This window comes from Vicia villosa, linkage group LG4, assembly GCF_029867415.1.
Source record: "Vicia villosa cultivar HV-30 ecotype Madison, WI linkage group LG4, Vvil1.0, whole genome shotgun sequence".
Taxonomy (NCBI): Eukaryota; Viridiplantae; Streptophyta; class Magnoliopsida; order Fabales; family Fabaceae; genus Vicia; species Vicia villosa.
Genome location: NC_081183.1, coordinates 80,562,913 through 80,583,710, shown reverse-complemented (window position 1 = coordinate 80,583,710; position 20,798 = coordinate 80,562,913). Strand labels below are relative to the sequence as shown.

The 20,798-nt window shown below is 34.6% G+C and overlaps 1 non-coding gene across 1 annotated transcript; it reads right to left on the bottom strand.

Moving 5' to 3' along the window:
- Positions 1 to 3,468: 3,468 nt before the first annotated feature.
- On the bottom strand, positions 3,469 to 3,575 carry LOC131600833 (small nucleolar RNA R71). The gene has a single exon (XR_009283439.1). It is a non-coding gene; the product is annotated as a small nucleolar RNA R71 (small nucleolar RNA).
- Positions 3,576 to 20,798: the final 17,223 nt, after the last annotated feature.

Below are 20,798 nucleotides of genomic sequence, written 5' to 3'. Positions count from 1 at the left end.
AAAACCCCGCTATACGTTATTTTCAACGTGTCTTGGGTCACACTATTTTTGCAAGATCCAACAACCACAAGGTAAACCAAAATGAATTATTTTTCTTATATTGTGCGCTAAACAATATCCGTTTCAATGCCGCACCTTTTATGCTCCAACACATCCAAGGCTGCATCAACGCCCCCGCTACAAACCCCTTCCTATTTGGCGGCATTATTACCTCCTTGGCTTGTGCCTTAGGTCTCGGTGATGACCTCATCTCCCTCTCTCATCTTATGATGCCTGCTCAATCCCTCGATCTCACTTACTGCCGTGACTCTCACTTGGTTTCACCCCGTCATGATGGCCACTACACTCTGGTCGTCAACAAAGTTCTAATTCCATATGTCATCCTGCCATACCCAGAGCAGATCAACATCCGTTACGTTCAGCGTTGGAGGCATATTAATGAAAATCCTCAAGATAACCAACCTGAACATCATAATGAGCCAGCGGATGCAATGGAACAAGAATTCAACCAAGCACAAGCTGATGTCAACCAACCTCCTCAAAACAACCCTCCGCCTATTACTCTTGATGCCATGTATGCTGCAATTCAACGCCAAGACCAACTCTTTCAAGCTATGCAGACAAATCAAAACGAAACACTAAGGCTTATTCGAGAGATGCAACAAGAGCACCGTGACTACGCTATTAGGAACGAAGGTCAATACACCGAAATTGCCACACAATTGCATGATCTTAACATTCGTGTAAATGGCTCTCCTACTGATAGACATCGCCGTGTTCGTACAAGAGGCGCAAGCAGTTCCCGCAACCGCAACAATGAGGAGTAGTTCACATGCATTGAGGACACTGCATCATCTAAGTCTGGAGGAGTCATATTACTCGCTTTTATTATTATTTCCTTTTATTTTATTTTATTTCCCTTCCTTGTAATGTTCCTTTTCAAATTCAATAAAGCATATTTATGGAATTTCAAGTCTTATATGTATAATTCCGTAGCTATTACAATTTCTTCCTTTTTCTTGAGCCATAACAAATTTTTTACTCCAAAACGATAAACGCATAACCCCACACGTTCGAGAAGTACGAAGCTACTCAAATACTTAACACATAGAAATCACAATAAAGATTCAAGACAATACCCTTATTGTCCCGACACTCTAAAACCCCCAAGTGTGCGTAACCGATTTGAATACCTTTTATACCGAAACCATCGTCTTTAATTTTTGAAGTAATCCTTATTAGTTTATTCTAGCAATCGGCACCGTCTTTGACACCGTCTTAATCACAATAAAAAGGGGTGCAAAAGGAGACCCAAAAGCCCAAAGAGAGAGACCAGCCCACGAAGGAGCTGGAAAGACCTAAAGAGCACGTGGAGACGCCCGTCTCCAACGTCTCTCTCTGCCACATCACGATGAGGAGACGTCCGTCTCCAACTCCCCCTATATTTTCTCCACTTGAGACGCACGTCTCAAGTCATGTGCTGAGTCTCCCTAAAGAAGTGGAGACGTACGTCTCCGAGTTCCCAGCCCAGAAGTCCTGCATTCACGCGTTCCAACTGCAAAGGCTCGCCTATAAATAGAGGCAGCTACTTCACTTCAATCGGTCGGATTTTCTGCTAACGAAGTGCTGCCGAAATTACTCTGCGACCATTATTTTCTTTCCTGTTTTCAATTAAACCGTTTTATTTTCTCACAGCAATTTCTACACCGCAAATGGTTGTGAACCTTTTATAAATCTAGCCTTACGTTAGATTTATCCTTTTTATTCCTTGTTTTAAATTTCTGCCCGTTTATTTCCGAAGAACGATCCAGCCAACCTGTGGTGGAAGTTCGATACTTCAAGATTCAATTCAATTCAGATTTATTTTAATTCAGGTTTATCATTTACCGCTTTATTTATTATTGTTATTGCATGATATATTGTATGCCATTTAACATGCCTTTTATTATAAACCAAATTAATTTATGCATGCTTAACTGTGTTAATATGTCTGGCTAATTAACTAAGATATCGGTATGTAAAGTAAGTTAACCATGGGATCCGAAATAAATTGGCTTAGTTTTATTTTATTAAATATCACTTGTTTTTTGTTTGTATGTCTAATTTAATTAGTAAGTCTTAAAACCAATAGAGCAAAAGTTTGAGGGGTTAAGACGGTCAAAGGTTAAAATCAATAGAGCGAAAGTTTGAGTTCTTTAACTGGATAGTGGACATAGGACATTAGTTTTAAGGATGGCGAAAGCGTATTAAAACTAATTAGAATTATTTATTTTCAAAAAATGTTTTTACACCCGCGCGGGATGGCGAAAGCGTACGTTAGGGATATTAGCATGTTCCGAGTCAACAGAGCGAAAGTTTGAGATTAGGAGATTTAAATAGATAACAACTTCATAAAGCAAGCATTTTATTAAGTACGTTGTTTCCAAAAAGCTTTTCTAAAATCTAATGGGATGGCGAAAGCGTACATTACGAGTTAGGATAGTAGTCTAAATCAACAGAGCGAAAGTTTGAGAGGAGGACTTTTAATCAATTGAATTAATAAAGATTTTTAATCGAATTAATACATTAGCCAATGGACCTTCGGATCGCCTAAAGTTAAACGAAATACATACTGATATCTGTCTAGTATTATATTTCTTAGTATTCACAATCAATCCCCCTTAGAAACAATCAAAATATTAGTAGCCTTAGCTTTACATAGTAACCTTAGATAACGGTAGATCGATTCATAGTCCCTGTGGATTCGATATCTTTTAAAACTACACGACACGACTGTGCACTTCCAGTCATCAGATTAATAGACACGTAATGTCACGATCAAGTTTTTGGCGCCGTTGCCGGGGACTATTTAAGTCGATATCGTAACTCACTGTTACACCGTAGAGACTAGGGCAATTCTTTCCTTTCTTTTTGAACGATTGTATGCCAAATACTCGTTCACAAGGAGGAGATTTAATACAACGAATTAACGAGATCGAACGTTTCATTAACGTCAAACGTCGAGCTCGCAACCTTCCCGAAGTAGCACCAATTCCAATTAATCAGGAATTGATCTTTACTGATCAAATCAATCAAATTACCCCGAAGTTAGAGATGGCTGCTATTCGTCCTCTTAGAGACTACGCCGCTCCTTCGCGCGCTTAATCGCACTCAAGTATCGCACCACCTGCGATTGAGGCGAACAATTTCAAACTGAAACCTTCGTTGGTACAAGCTGTTCAACAGAACCAATTCTCTGGAAGCCCTGCAGACGACCCCAACCTCCATTTATCTGTGTTCGTGCAATATGCCGACACTGTCAAAGCTAACAACGTTAGTTCCGAAGCGATTCGATTACGCCTCTTTCCTTTCTCTTTGAGAGATAGAGCTAGAGCGTGGCTTCAATCCCTACCTTCTAATTCCATAACTACATGGGACGAATTGAAGAGAGTATTCTTAGCTAGATACTTTCTGCCGAGCAAAACCGCTATGCTAAGAGGTCAAATCAACGGCTTTACCCAGAAAGATAACGAATCACTCTTCGAAGCTTCGGAACGATACAAGGACATGCTTAGACTATGCCCTCATCATGGACTCGAACCATGGCTGATCATCCATACTTTCTATGGTGGTCTCCTTTATAACACTAAAATGACTATAGATGCCGCTGCTGGCGGAGCATTAATGGACAAACCCCATGATGAAGCATACAACCTCATATATATATATATATATATATATATATATATATATATATATATATATATATATATATAATGAATAAAAGTTAAAAAATATTAGTATCTACAAATTGTAATTCTAAATGTTATGAACCATAGAACAAATTGAAAAAGTTACCGTTTATTGTACTAGTGTTATTTTTTTAAAGAAAAGTGTCTTCAATGAGATTCGAACCGCGACCACATATTTTAAGCTCCTAAAAAGTTGGTTTCAACTCCTTTTTTTCAAGCTCCTTTTATTCAATTTTTTGTCTTTAAAAAAAAACTACTTTTTTTCATAAGAGCTTTATAAAAAATGTGTTTGGCCCTCCATCTCCTTATAAGAGAAGAAAGGTAGATAAAAAGTTGGGCCAAACAGTCTCTGACTTGGATATTTTTAGTAGGTCAAACTCAAACTTGGAAAAATCTAACTCGGCCTAACATATTCTCACTCCTAATCATGCATCACCAACTAATAAAGATTTAAATAACAAAAAGGTTATGGTATTTGAAATCAAGACATGTTAGTAAAAGAAGAATTGACAAAGGCGCATAGCTTGTTTCAAAGCAATTTAACAATATTTTTTCAAGAAAACAATAGAACTGTTATTGTTATGTTGTTAGGAGTTAGGTTGCCAACGAATTTCTAGGATAAGGTTGTCAATCAAAAGATGTTCATTCACGTCAATAAACTTTAAAGCACCTAAGGATATTTAGAGTAGAAAATAAGTGTTGATTACTCTAATTTAAAGTTCTTCAAAGCTTTGTTATCTCTATCTATCAAAGTAGACCAACTTTGAATACTTGGAATGTGAAGTGTGTCTTCAGAGCATTTCCATTTGATTTATGTTCTTTTAGGAACTTCTCTACCCATCACAAAAAGTTAGGTAGTATATCTCCAACCAATCACAAAATTCTATTTAATATTATCATATTTAATTGCTTATATAATAGTACAATTATTTATTGTTTCCATGACATTTTATAATAAAGGTAACTTTACCCAACTTTTTGAGTTGGGTTGATAAAAATTCACCTATTTTTGTGAAGTAGTTATAAAAAAACTATTTTTTTAATACTTACCATTTTTTAAAAGGATTTTTTTGCTCATATGCCAAAAAAGTGAAATAAAAATATCGATATGCCACAACATGAAAAAATTCCCAATATGCCATCTTTTTTAGTTGGGGTTCGTCCATCCCTTGGTTGAACCCATGAAGGGAAATTTTTAAGTTGGGGTTCGGTCATCGCTTGGCCGACCCTATGAAGGACTTTTTTTAATTTTTATTTTGAATTAATATATAATGTTTTTAATGCATTAACAATATTAATGAATTATTTTAAATATTAATTGAATTAAATATAATATTTTATTATTATTTTAATAATATAATAATATTTTTTAAAATTTAATTGAATTATTGTTTTATAAATTAATTAATAATATATTTTAGTAAATAAATATAATATAATTTAATATAATATAATATGTTCAATGCTTAAATGATTGATCTGTTGAAACGTGTATACCAAAATGTCACACGTTGAAAAAAGTGATTCAGGTAGTCACATTTTTATAACAGATTCGGTCATCTGTTGGACTAGCGAAGTAATATTTTATTAATATATATTTTTTATATAAATAGGACTATACATGTCATTTGGTACTCACATCAGTTTCCACCAAAATCATTTGGTCGTTCTTAAAAATATCTTCAATCACCCTTCACTACAAGAAAAACTTAACCCTGCAAAGTGATTTAATAACGTGATAATCACGTGTCAAAAAAAGGGCAGTAGCAACGTGATTATCATGTCACTATCTCTTTTTAACATTAAAATAATAACTATAACCTAACCACATGGGAAGTCAGAATTTTTTTTCCAAAAATTACGTTGTGCGTGTTAATCACGTCGCAACTTAGGAATTAAAATAAAAATAAATAAAAGAGTCAGACGTTCTGATGGGGGAAATTCAAAAACTTTCAAATTTTGCTTTGTGACATGCCTTACATGCCGCAACATGTTTTTGTGAAATTCGAAATAAAAGTTGTACAGTTGAGTTGACTAGGTGCAGGGAGTGCAATGAATGCAGATGACCGTTTGAGGTTGCGACGTGGCCTCCATGTGGGAATGTTGCGACGTGATTCCCACATTGGTAGCGCATTTATGCCTTTTGACCGTTGGGGACTTAGCGACGTGGAAATCACGTGGGAAAGGTGTGGCGTGATTCCCACGTCGCTGTTTTTCTTATATAAACACACTTTTAGCCCCATTCTCAACGTTCTTGCTTGTTGTTTTGAAACAAAAACTTGTTTCTTCTCTCTCCCATTCCCATTCACTTCCACTTCCACTCTTCTATCTCTCTAAAGGTAATTTATTTTCATTATTTTTTTTCAATTATATTTTAATTTAAGTATTATTTATACTGATTTAGGAATCTAATTTATGTTAATTTTTTTCTTTAAGATATTGAAGTGAAGATGATTGAAGAATATTGAAGAGGTTTAGAAAAAGATTGGACAAAAAGATTGAAGGAGATTGAAGAAAAGGTATTTTTGCAATTTTAAATTTGATATATTAATTGGTTTGTTGGTTGATTTTTAGATATTATGTAAAAAATAGTTAAAATTATTTTTGTTTTTAAATATTATGTTTTTTGTTTTTTAAAATTTATTTTTAGGTAAAACAAAAGTATTTAGAATATTTAATATAATTTATATTATATTAATTTTTTTAAAAAAGAATATTTATTTAAAACAAAATATTTGTATTATATTTAAAATAGAATTTTTTAAAACAGAATTTTAAATTTTTTATTTTGTAAAAGGAAATTTATATTATGTTATTATTTTTTAAAATAGATTATCTATTACTTAATGGAAAATATAAATATATTAGGTTAAAATAGTATAAACAAATTTTAATGTTAAACAAAATTTATAATATATATATATATATATATATATATATATATATATATATATATATATATATATATATATATATATATATATATATATATATATATATATATATATATATATATATTAAGTTATTATGTTTCAAAGGTAAAAAAAAATTTCGGTAAGAAAATAGAATATTATATATATAGACAAAATTTATATTATATTATCTTTTTTAAATAAAATATTTATATATATATATATATATATATATATATATATATATATATATATATATATATATATATGTATGTATATATTAGGTATATAAGATTTTATTATGTTGTAATGGTAAAAAAGAAAAATTAATGTTTTTATTTATATTTATATATAAGTTACTAACAACCTGCACAGCCAACTGCTGTGACTAACCATTTGGACAATGACCCGTTTAGTGATCTCCGTGAGATATAACATCCATTGACTTAGGCACCCTGCACAGTTTATCCACTGTGACTAACCCTGCACAACCAACCTGTTGTGACTAACCCTGCACAGCAAACCACTGTGACTAACTTCTGATAATGAATCGTTCAGGGATCCCAACAGGATATAACGTCCGTCTATCTTCTGGAGATGACAAAAGTGCTTCTTAGTTAAGCAGATAGTCTCCTAGTATTAATACATATGTTTACGACACTCTGACTAGCAGTCACTTCTGGTGCCTAAACATTCTTACAGAAGATTTCTAAGAGATAACACACTTCGAGCAACAACTCTTATGCGTTTTACAATTAATCACAAGAACAATATATAGTCTTGTAGTCTTCTATTCTTGAAATTCTGGACAAGATCTTCATCTTCTAAAAGCAGATAAAGAGCATTAGCTCTCGATTTGATTGCTTCTTTGGATAGATCTTCATCTTCTTCTTGAATGTTGATCATTTGGCTGGTTACAGCTGATTACATATTGAATAACATTAGAAAGCACGACACACTCGACGAGCAACAACTCTGTGTATTTAGTTTCCTCTCCTTTTTCAAAATGATCCATTTATGCTTGATCAAGTATTCCTTGATGTCTTCATCTTATCCAATGGAGCATTTTGCAATGCATGTAGATTCAGCTTCTTCATCCTTTTAGAGTTTTTTCATGGTAGGCATGTGATGTATATTTCAACATTTAGTCATCATACACATAAAGTATGTCGCCTCTAATGGATTAAATGAGTTAGCTTGTCAGCTTTCACGTTCATGCTCTCCATTTCCTTCTACACACAAGCATGTGTTTAGTATATAGCCATACTTGTTGATTGATCACATACAATATGTGTTGCCTCTTGTGTATCTTCTGATGTGTGTTAGCTGTCTCACACATCTTCTCTCTTTTGTAAGGTACAGGCATATAATAAGTGCATTTCAACACTGTTGCTTATTACATACAGGGTATATGTTGCCTTTTGTATCTTCAGTTTGATGTACATGCTCAGTTGCTTCATCTACAAATGCACAGACGCAATCTGCAGATTCTTTCTTATTCTTTTGTGCAGAATATATCTTGGGTTGCACACTTTCTTCTTATCTCCATGGATGATCCTTTCTTGATATTTTCTCCTTTTAACTTCCTGATCCATTCAAGGGATGGATGATCACTCACTCTTCATTATAGATAAATTGATTTTTCACTCTGATTAAGGTGGATGGATTCCATATGCTGTGGTCACTCCATACACTTCAAGTTTGAAGATTGGTTCTATTTATAGCTTGATGAGTGGTTACCGTTGGAATGTAGCCGTTGCAATCTGGTTGAGTATGAATTTGAATGCTTCATATTGATTGGCTGCATGTGTTCATGACAGAACCTTATCTTGATGTCAGTTGGCGTGCTTCTTTTGATTAAGCTTGCTTTTCCAATGCCCTGCATGTGTGTTGCTTCTTCTTTCAACTTTGGAAGTTGTTCCTTTTAAATGTTGCAACTATTTTGCATGTGATGATGTTTCTAACGGCTTTCCCTTAGATTCTAAGCTCTTCATATTTTACTCAATTTGTATGCTGAGCTGTAGATTCTTCATTGGCTTGTATATGACTTCAACTGATGTTTGTATTTAAATGCCGCTGCGTTGTAGCTTCAGAACTTGTATCTTCAGAACTTCTGATCTTCATTCTTAAGTGATCTTCTGATGTTTGCAAAGCTTCTTGCAGTTGATCTTTCTCGTTTACTTCCTTGCGGCTTCTGATGTACTTCTTTATTGAGACTATTGTATGTAGGTCTTGATATTGCTTGTTCTTCTGAATGGTCTTGTTCTTCATTATTGCTTCTTTAATTCAGATTTGTTGGTTTTGACTGATTTGACGAGTTCTTAGTCAGAACATTTGTTGAATGATGTTTAGCTTTGTCAATCTTCTGAATGTAGTTGTTGTATTCCTTTTCTGATGAATCCTATGTAAGATTTATAGCATAGTATCTGCACACTAAATGAAACCATTAGTAATAAAATTGTTACTCACAAAATATATGCCTGTTATCATCAAAACTAGATTCTGAACATAGATTCTCAATCTTGTTCTAACATTTATCACATGGACATTTGCTCAGGAATCTTGTCGAAGCAAAGGGGGAGTTAGGTGTCCTTGTCTTAAATGTGAATGTAGACCTATAATTAGTGACCCAGAGAAAGTAGAACGTCATTTGCATAGATGGGGTTTCATTAAAAATTATTGTGTTTGGACGTATAATGGTGAAAAACTGTCGAGCAACGTACCCGATACCAATAATACGCATGCTTCAAGTAATCAACCGACTATGGAATATGAGGAAAACTTTACTCTAATAGGTGACATGGTTGAGGATGCTTTTGGTTTGAACGTGACCTATGATCAACCTAGATATTTTGACGGGGAAGAGTTGTCGAATGAGGAAGCGCAGAGATTTTATCAGTTGTTGAATGAGATGAATATACCGTTGTTTGAGGTGTCGTCGGACTCAAAGTTATCAATGTGTGTCAGATTATTGGCCGCCAAGGCAAATTAGAATTTTCCCGATCTGTTTTTGGAATTCTTCACAAAAACAATGTTGGACTCAAATGCTACGAAAGACAACTTGCCTACAACTTTTTATGATGCAAAGAAGTTGGTGTCGAAGTTGGATTTAAGTGTAAGAAAAATAGATTGTTGCAATAATGGTTGCATGTTGTTTTATGACAGTGAGTTTGGTACTAATGATGGATTTTTGGAGGAATGTAAGTTCTGTAAGAGTCCTATAGCTCAAGTTCAAAGTAAAGCCATTAACCGTAAGCAAACACGTGTAGCAGTGAAGTCCATGTTTTTTCTTCAGATTATACCAAGGTTAAAAAGAATGTTTGCAGACTGGGGGATGCCACACTCCACTGCCGACACATGTATCCCCATCCTTTCAACAGACTGGGGGATCGCACACCTCACCTACCATACATATACCTGCATGTGAGGATGATTATGTGGAGTCGGATGGGGACGATACTGCGTCGGATGGAGACAATATTCAGTTGGATGACGAGGATCTTCAGGGGAATGATGATCCGAGTGAGATTCATATCATTGATGGTAAATATTATATTTGGCCCGCTGGAAATTCGTAATTATAAATTTCTATTTGACGGTAGATATTCTTAATTAATATATTTGACGGTAGATATTCTTAAGTTTACATTTCCTTTTTTAATATAAATTTCTATTTAATGCATGCTAATGCAAATTATTGTTGTTTAGTTTTGGGTCGAGTCAGACTGTTGCCAAGTGTGAATATACTATGTGATTCAGCAAATGTATAAAGAAGCATGGACGAATTTTGGAGAAGTTTCGAATAAAGATGCTTGGTTTAATTGTTTTAAGGTATAATTAATTTATTTTTTGAGTAATTGTTTATTTAAATTTTTTATTATAGTTTTTTAATTGTTTATTTTAATGTCATTGGGAAAAGTGTATGTGGGATCAAATGAGTGAGAGACTTGTTAAAAAAAATATTTAAGCAAAACATCTAAAAGACTTTCCGACATGTTATGGAGTGTTAGAAAGGGTTGGGAACGTGATGGTAGCAGTTCCGATTGGATGGGCAAAGTAGTTCTTAAGAAACTTCTTGTCTATTGGGATACAAAAGCATCTAAGGCTAAATCTGATAATGCAAAAAAAAATGAGGGCATCTGAAAAAAGGGGTCACCTTAATGCAGTTGGAAGTATAAGTACTTACGAACATTCTCGACGCATGGTAATTATTACCACTTTTTAAAGTTATGTTTTGATTAATTATATGTTTTTAATCAAAGTTAATTTTATTATTTAGGCTAAGAGGTTGGGGAGACAACCACTCATGGTCGAGCTGGTTAAAGAAACTCGGACAAACAAATCGCATGATTTTTTTTTATTCTTATTTTTTTTATATTTAATGGCAACTTTGTGACGTGATTTTCACGTGGCAACTGAAAAGTTACGACGTGATTTTCATGTGGCAACTGAGATGATGTGGCATGAAAATCACGTGGTAACAGATTTTCATTTTATTATTTAATATATTTTAATTTAAATTATATACTTAATATTTTTATTTTATGTGTAGGAGGATTATCAAACATTGCTTGTACAATTTTTGGTCAATAATCCCCAATATACTCCTAGAGAGTCAGAGCCGCTTCATCCATATGTGAATTTTTATATTTGAAATGCAGTTGTTGGCGAAAAAGAGCCTAATGGATGTTTTTTTGGTGGTAGAAATTTGGCGGGTAGTTTGAGAAATGGAGATAGAACTTTATTTCAAAGAGTTAGAGACGAGGAAGGATCGTCACGCCTGTAACGCCCATAAATGTGTTTTTCTGATTAATTGTGATGTTTGCTACATTTTCCTAATTTTACCGTTTTCGAGTCGAGTCAGTCGGTAAATATTAATTACGTTAATATTTTACTTATTACTTTCCATGTGTGTAATTATTATATTTTGGGTGTTAATTGGTTAGAATTAATGTTTAGTGACTTTTGGGCCAAAATTAGAATTTATGAAAGTTGAGTGGGGGAAAATGAGAAGTAGAGAAATAGAGAGAGATATTTTGATATAGAGAGGAAAAGAGATATTTTGAGATAGAAAGAAAGAGTACTTGGGAAGAGAAGAGAAAGAGGAGAAAAACAAAGAAGAGAAGAGAGTTGTAGAATCCAAACCAAGCTAGAGCCAAGAATCCAACCAAGGTAAGGGGGATGAATATAGTTTATCTTGATTGTATGATTCTTGTAGTTTTGTGTGTTTTGTTCTTGTTCTTACTCTTTTCCAAGCTTGTTCAACAATGGTGAATTGTGTGTTTTGTGAGTTTTGAAGCTATAAACTTGATTTGTGGTGTGTATGTGTACTATGATGATAGATATTCCTATGGATCATGTTTGTTTTTCATTTCTCCATGTTTTCTTGCTTATGAAGAAATATAGGTCAAAGATAATATGTGATGATCCAACCATGTGATAATCATGGATTAGGTGTATATATAGCATGTTTGTGTTGTAATGGTGTTGGGATGAAGGTTTAAATGGGTTTTGAATGGTTTAGAGGGAGCTGAGACGATCTGTTACAGGACTGGTTTTTCTGGGTTTACGCAGGTCCGCTGAGTGGAGGTCCTTTTGCAGGAAATCCCTGTCCGGGTCCGCTGAGCGGAGGTTCTGTATTTTCGTTTGGTGAGTTCCCTGTCTGGGTCCGCTGAGCGGAGCTCAAGCGGACTGTGTGAAAATTTGTTTTTCCAAACTTCGTTTTGTTGTATCTTATGAACCGTAGGTCGTTTCTACGCGCCGTTTGAAGTATTATGAGAACCCTTGAGTATGCTTTTTGATAAAGAGGAGTGTGTTAGTGGTTGAATGAATTTTTCATAAATGTATTTTTGTGAAATGATATTTGCTAATCAACTATGTTTTGACGGTATAAGTGTGCTGTGTGAATATGAACGCCTGAGTGGCAATTTTGATGATGTATCCGTGTGGATTAATATAACCGGTGTGATGTGGATATGTGACCGAGTTATATTATTGTTGTTATTGTTATGTAATCGAGTTGTTTGTATGCACAGCATAACATTTCAATACGTTAATGGCGGAATGCTGTTAACAGATGGCCTGCGGGCACGGTTACCAGTAGGGGCTTAATGCTTGGTAATGGAATGAGCCTGAGTGGCAAGAGGTCATTTGTGGGAGCTGCGTGCTCGATGACGACAGTCTGCGGGCTTCCTGAGTGGAATAAAGTCCCAGCATAATGCTTGGCAGGTGTATTTGTCATAATGACAAGGAGGAGTTTTACTCCGGATTTGGTACCACATGCATACGCATAGTCGAGTCTCATTCATCATCGTCAGACTTTATAATTTACGTTATCATTCATGTACCGCACTACTTATATGTTGATTGTGGTTGACTTATTGGATTATCTTGTTATATGATTCTTAATGATATTGTGGGCATTACTATATTGATCATGCTTTCTTTATGAATTATATTCTCACCCTTCTGCCTTAATGTTACCTACTCGTGGGTAATGTGCAGGTGATCCGCAAGTGTAGGTGCTCTCTTTGTAGTCGTCCGTTTTGGTGTCATCCGCTCGTGATACGTAACACCTAGGGGGGGATCGAACACTTATTTTGTAGATAATGCTTATAGGATCCTTTTGATGTATATTTGATCCTTTAGATGCATTCGTATTATGTATTTTGGATACCTTCTCATGCGATGTATTTTGGAAGAATGTTGTGGATATTTTGTTTACCGATGCATTTATATATGTACGAATACATTCAGGTGTTTATGTGTATCCGTCCTCTTTGATTATTTGTGTTACGCATCTTTTGCGAGTATGTTATGTTTAGTTATGTGGTTACTTAAGTGTAACGCCCTAATTGTTTTTATGAATTTATTTTTATACTCTGATACTTGTACCTATTTGCCTGGGTAGAATTGGGTGTTACAACGTCCAGCACAATTGACAAGGAAAATGATGAAAACAATAAGACAATTGGCGCTAACTGAGGCGAGACGCGAGTCAGCACAACGTGAGGCGGCGCTAAAAGCCCAAATGGAGGAGAAACAATGGAAAATAGAGGCAATGGCGAAGAAGCAAGCACAAATGGAGGAGCAAATGCGGTTATTATGCAATTCCAACAAAGAAGCGGTAATCAAGCATTTAGTGGAAACGTAGGAGTTGGTGGTGCACCTGTGGATGGAGAGAATGATGATGATATTAACCTTGACGATTTTATCGACCCAGAAGACCCTTAGGATTAATTTTACTTTTATTTAAATTTGAAATTTAAAATTATGTAGGATATTAAATTTAATATTAATTCATATTTTGTTTATTATTATATTATAATTTTAATATATTTTATTATTTTGTTTATTTATATATTTTAATTTTAATTGTGTAGGATATTTTATTTATTATTATATTATAATTTTAATTTTATATTTAAATGAATATTTTTTATTAATATTTATTAATTTTGAATAAGATATAATAAGAAAACCTTTTTTATAAATAATAATCATATTTTTTTAATAAAATTAATCTTAATGACGTGATATACATGTCACTAATTTGTGACATGTCTATCACGTCGCAACCTTCTGAATGGAAACCAGAAATTTAAAAAAAAATGTTGTGGAGTGACCTTGGTTCCAAGTCGCAAAGGTGTGGCATGGTTTTCACGTCACTAAAGGTCTTTGTTTTCTGTGCCTTGTTTGCCATTTCTATGCCTTGTCTGCTGTAACAGAAAAGGTGATTGGTGTTTGTGTAAGATGTTGCGACGTGATTTCCATGTTACTAGAGTGACGTGAAAATCATGTCACAACTAATTTGCCACGCATTCCTCTGCGGCGTATACGCGCACGTGGTAAATTTTGTGTTGTGACGTGATTTTCCACTTTGTGGCATAAGAATCACGTCACTAATGAGCTTCTTTATTGTAGTACTTAAAAATAATAATTAAATATTATATTAAATCCAATTAATAATTAAAATAATTAATTAATATTATTACTACATTAAAAACGTTATATATTAATTCAAAATAAATAAAAAACAAAAGAAAAAAAAATCCTTCATAAGATTGTTAGCTGGGACACCCCTCCTCTATGAAGCAGAGAATGATCGATCGGATGGCCGAACCCCAATTAAGAAAAATTCTCTTCATGGGTTCAATTAAGGGATGGACGAATCCCACCAACTATAAAAGATGGCATATTAATTTTTTTTTCAGTTTGTGATATATTCATATTTTTATTTCGTTTTTGTGGCATATGAGTAAACAAATCTTTTAAAGGGGCTACAGAACCCACAAATAACCTGTAGACAAAATTCGCTAATTAATATAATCACATGAATAAAAAGAAAACACTGCTTAGTTTTATCATACAAAACTTTTAATTTTGACAACAACTATAACTACATGAAGAAAATTTCTTTGGCCACCTCCCTATGGGGGTCACCCCCAGCGAAAATACCAAAATACCCCTGCTTCGGAAGTTCATTTCCGAAAGCGTTTTTTTTGAAAAAATTGACTTATTTCGGAAGTTCATTTCCGAAAACATTATTTCGGAAGTGAACTTCCGAAATATTGCGATTTCTGCAGATTTATCAAAACACTCCCCCTCCCCCAATCATTTACCCTAAATCAAAACAAAAAGTGGCAAAGGCGAAAATTTGTGCAAACAGAATTCCAAAGCTGCATCAAGGCTCCAATCACACTGCTAAACAACATTCAAAAGCCCTCAATCCTAACACTTTGTAAGTTTTGAAATTTTTAGATCTATTATTGAAATGCATGTTATTTAGGGTTTTAATTGTATAAATGATATATGGTTAGGTTGTTAGTAGTATTTAGGTTGTTTAGAAGCATTTTGATTTGGTTTGAAGTTTGGTTTAGGAGTCTGCCATGGAAGTTGCAGAAAAGTCCATCGCAGGGGTGTTTCGGAAGTTCATTTCCGAAAACACCTCCCTCCCAGTTTTCGGAAATGAACTTCCGAATTGTATCAGAATTTCAAATTTTTTTGTTTTTTATTTTGTCTCGCATATTAATCGATTTCAACTGTTTACAGGAACATGTCAGACAACCAACAAGCACGCAGGACTGCGTCTTCTAAAGAGGGCGCTAAGGGAAGAAAGGGTTCTTCGAAGAAGGAGGTGAAAGAGGTCAAGGAGGTGAAGGAGGTGAAGGAGGTGAAGGAGAAGAAGAAGCTTTTGACTGGTTCTGCTTCTCGTCCCCTGGGAGTCCATGGCTCGGACGCGCAGGCTCAGCCTTCAGGCGTGATCAACGCTGATGGTTCTGATACTGAGTGGGATGAAGATTGGTATAATTATCTTCATTCGGAGGAGTTCGCTCGTCGAGAAGAATAACGTGTTTTTATTTTGTTTGATGTGTATTTTGTAACGCTCGTCGGGCAGAATAACATGTTTTTGTTTTGTTTGACGTGTTTTGTTTTGTTTTGTTCGGATTTCGGATTGTATCGCACAGTGTTTTTGTATTGGATTTATCATGTTAATAAAAATACGTACTACTGTAAGTAACAAATGACGGAGGAGGTGTAACCGGGGTCGGAACATATGACGGAGGAGGTGGATGTTCGGAGGAAGAAGAACCGGAGGTACGTCCACCGCGAGACAAAGGAGCCAATCATTGTAAGCTATAGTTTATCATTATCATCTGGGGACGTCATTTCTAAAAAATCAAGATTAAAAATAATAAGATTTTTTTCCCAATTTTTTGTAATGACGTCCCCTGATGATAATGATAAATTATAGCTTACATTGATTGGCTCTTTTGTCTCGCAGTGGACGTACCTCCGGTTCTTCTTCCTCCGGACATCCACCTCCTCCGTCATATGTTCCGGCCCCGGTTACACCTCCTCCGTCATATGTTCCGGCCCCGGTTACACCTCCTCCGTCATTTGTTACTTACAATAGTACACCTTTTGAAATTTGGAAGCCTTTTTTTCTCCCCACCACTCTCTCATCCCCACCTACCCGTGTTCAACAATATGTAACTTTAATTTTATGTAATATTATCGTTGTAATATTCACCCGATTAAATAAAGCGAATTGTTGTTGTTTTTCATTTTATTCTGTCCAGACATATTTTCGGAAGTTCATTTCCGAATTCTCCAAGGGGGGTGCGTTCGGAGATGAACTTCCGAAACACCACATTTTCTGAAAAGTAACTTTATTTCGGAGATGCATCTCCGAAATCAATATTTTATATTAAAAAAAACATGTTTTCGGAGATACATTTCCGAAAACACCTTTTTTAAGAAAAAAAGTACAGTTTCGGAAATGAACTTCCGAAACAAGGGGTAGTGTGGTAAATTCACCAGGGGTGGGCAAGAAGGTTAGGAGGTGGGTGAAGAAAAATTCCTACATGAAAACGCACCAATAGACACATTTAACCTATTATAAAAAGTTCAGAAGATTCCGACGTATGAAAATCTGTTGACCTTAACTTGCTTCCATCCTAAGGTGAAATACCTTATTTTATGTATTCATGAAAATAAAAATACACAAAATACAAAAGAAAACAAACAAGTGGTTATTTATTAAAACAGAAAAAAACTGCAAATGAGTTCAATAAAAAACCTGTAAAAGACAAAGACATCATTTTCTATGATTAAGGTAGCACCCAAGACAAGTTGATTACTCATGCAAGGCATGCGTTGGCTCTCAAAATATTGAAACTAATATTTGTTATCAGTGTGGTCACGCACAAATGCAGAGACACAGCGCATAGCATGCAAAAGCGAAGCTTATGATTAAATATTCAACCGACCATGGACCCATTCACTTCTTATCTTCATTGGGAACTCTTCAAGATTAGAAGAAAAAAGAGAAAAAATAATAGACATGACCTAATCAGTTATCACCTTAATAGAAAAGTTCAGTTGTCATTATTATATGTCACCCAATGATTTGTGCTACGATTTGTGTCTTATTTCATGCATGATTTCACTATGTTCTTTTGGAACATAAAGAATGATTAACGGTCATAATTTGATTTATTTCTCTATTTTTATTACCTTGTGACGAGAACATGATTAATGTCAATTGTAGTAGACATCAAGAGTAGTACCTACTTTTCTTGTTTAAAAAATGTATTAAGATAACTATAGAGATAATCTCAAGATAAATTTGTTTTCTGGGAAAATATTTTAAAACTATTGTAATTGTTTAATTTATGATTATTGTGAAGGATAGAAAAATACTTAGAAATGGGGAGTTTGAATAAGTGTGACTTTAAAAACTCTTAAGATAAAAACAATTGCACAATGATTTTTATCCTGGTTCGTTGTTAACGAAACTACTCCAGTCCACCCCCTTAGAGTGATTTACCTCACCTGAGGATTTAATCCACTAATCAACCTTGATTACAATGGTTTTCCACTTAGATACCTTCTAAGTCTTCTAGAGTATTCTGATCACAACTTGATCACTCTAGGAACCTTTTACAAATTAATGTAAAACAAATTCTTACAAGAGTATTGAAATGCTTCTTAATAAGCTATAATCACAAATGTGATATTTCTCTTAAGTTCTAAGCTTAAATCTCACTAAGATATTACAAATAAAGTGAGGTTGAAGATGAAGTTTGAGAGCTTTTGAATTTCACAGCGTTTCTGTATTTTTGGGCAAGAGTTGTGTATTCAGCTTCTCATCAGAACTTCTATTTATAGGCGTTATGAGAAGATGACCGTTGGGAGCATTTAATGCGTTACGAGATCCGTACAACTTTGCATTTAATGTTTCACTCTTTTGTCAACTACCTCGAGCCTTGCTTTTCCTGCTTTAACTGACTTTGCCTTTAATAGCTTCTAACGTTCCTTTTGTCAGTCAGCGTAGCCTGCCATCTTGTACTTGCTTCTGATATGATGTTTGTAGATACAACGTTTGAATATCAGAGTCATTCAGCTTGGTGCAGAGCATCTTCTTGTCTTCTGACTTTGAAGTGCTTCTAGCGTGATACCATAAGAACTTCAGTGCTTCTGCTTCTGAACTCAAGTTCTTCTGATGCTTCATAGACCATGTTCTGATTCTGCTTGACCATCTTCTGATGTCTTGCGAGAGCATGTTCTGATGTTGCATACTTGAACCTTCTGAGTCAGTGCTTCTTGCGCTGAATTGTGCATACTCTTTATATATTTCCTGAAATGCAAAATGCATAGGATTAGAGTACCCCATTGTCTTATACAAAATTCATATATAATGTTATCATCAAAACTAATAATATTGATCAGAAAAATTCTTGTTCTAACAATCTCCCCCTTTTTGATGATGACAAAAACATATATAATTGATATGAATTTGCAATCAGAATATCAGATGACCAAAGACAATTACACTGTTATAGCATAAGCATATAAACTTTATGTCTCCCCCTGAGATTAACAATCTCCCCCTGAGATTAACAATCCCCCCTGAAATAAATACTAGAAGAATTTATAAATAAAAAACTTCCCTGAGTATTTTCCATTTCAGTCGAGACGTTCACATTTTCCTAGAACTTTAGAACATTCAGAGCTTCTGCTTCTTGCTTCCATAGGACAGCTTCAGAGCTTTGAATTTCTTCTTGAATCATAGCATGCTTGATTGTATCAGAATATTCTTGAATGTACCAGAGCATCATCAGAGCATCTTTACATCCTGAAATGTTTCAGAACAAACTAGACAAAAATAGTCAAAGCATGAATGAATCAGAACATTCTTTTAAGAAAGAACATGTATCAGAGCAATGCTTTGATATATATATATATATATATATATATATATATATATATATATATATATATATATATATATATATATAAAATCAGAGCAAACTTGATAAGTTCTTAAAAAGAATATGTATCAGAACATATGAGAGATAAGAATGTGTTAGAGAATATTCTGCCACGAGAATATCAGAACATTCTTTCTCCTTGCTTCTGATCTTGAAGCTTCACAGCACTAAGCTTGCTTCAATTCCAAGAACATGCTTCTTTATAGAATTGCATTTCCCCATGTATTTGCTTCTCATGTTGAGCTTTTTCAGAATATATTCACTCCTGCAAAAAATCTCAAAGACATAGAACTTACAAATAATGTTAGGAATGTTGAGACTTAATCCCAGTAACTGATATAGTAAACCAAATCAATTATCATGTTTCTCCCCCTTTTTGTCATAACATTAAAAAGCATACAAAAGATTCAGATGAAAAACAAACAATATGAGAGAAGAAGATAACATTTCATTGATTCAATAAAATATCAGAAGATACAAAAGGATAGAAGCATATGCAAGAAACAGATGCAAGAAACAAGAAAACAAGAAAACAACTAAGATACAATACGACTAGCCTAGCTTAGAAACTATTTTGGCCAGAAGGTTTTGAATCTCAGAAGTGCTTTCAGACTGCGTCTTCATAAATGATCGAAACTAATTGTGAGTATCTTCATGCTTATCCAAACGAGAAGCTAGATCAGCTTGATTCTTTTGAAGAATCTTCATGGTGTTCACCAGAACAGAAGGTTCATCAAAAGAAGCTTGACCGCTAACATTCAAAGGAGTAGCATGCTCAACAGCAACATCAATCATGAGAACATCATCTTGATTTTCCTGAGCAGGAAGTTTATCAGCAGGATGATTCTCAGCATTTTGAGTCTCAGCATCAGCTTTTGACATAGAAGCATCTTCAGCATATTCTGGAACAGGGATATCAGAATCTTCAATCTCAAGAGCATGAAGGATCTCAGCCAGATTCCTTGGAGGTGTAGGAGTATCAAATTCTGATAGGTATTCAACAGCTGGATATACCATATTTGGTGCCTTAGCAGAGGGATTCTCCCTTAACCAGTTGAATAATGACTGAAAGTCTCCAGTCAGAACACTATAGTGAGGATTCCACACAACCATAGCAAGTAAGTGCACTTGTTCAGGCACATCTTCTGCAAGCTCGTCGACAAATTCTTTTTCTTCAAAACAATACCTGCACCTGAGAGGACTGACCAAGAATTCTTCATAAGGCCTGAGAAATCCAAGAGGACCTGGAGCTTCTGCTTCACACGCCTTTTGAAGCATCAGAAATTCAGAGTTCATCTTTCTTCTGAAGGTCCTCCAGATATTTCTTAAAGCAACATCATCCATCCGGGCATGATGTGCTGCCTTCAAGACTTCTAACC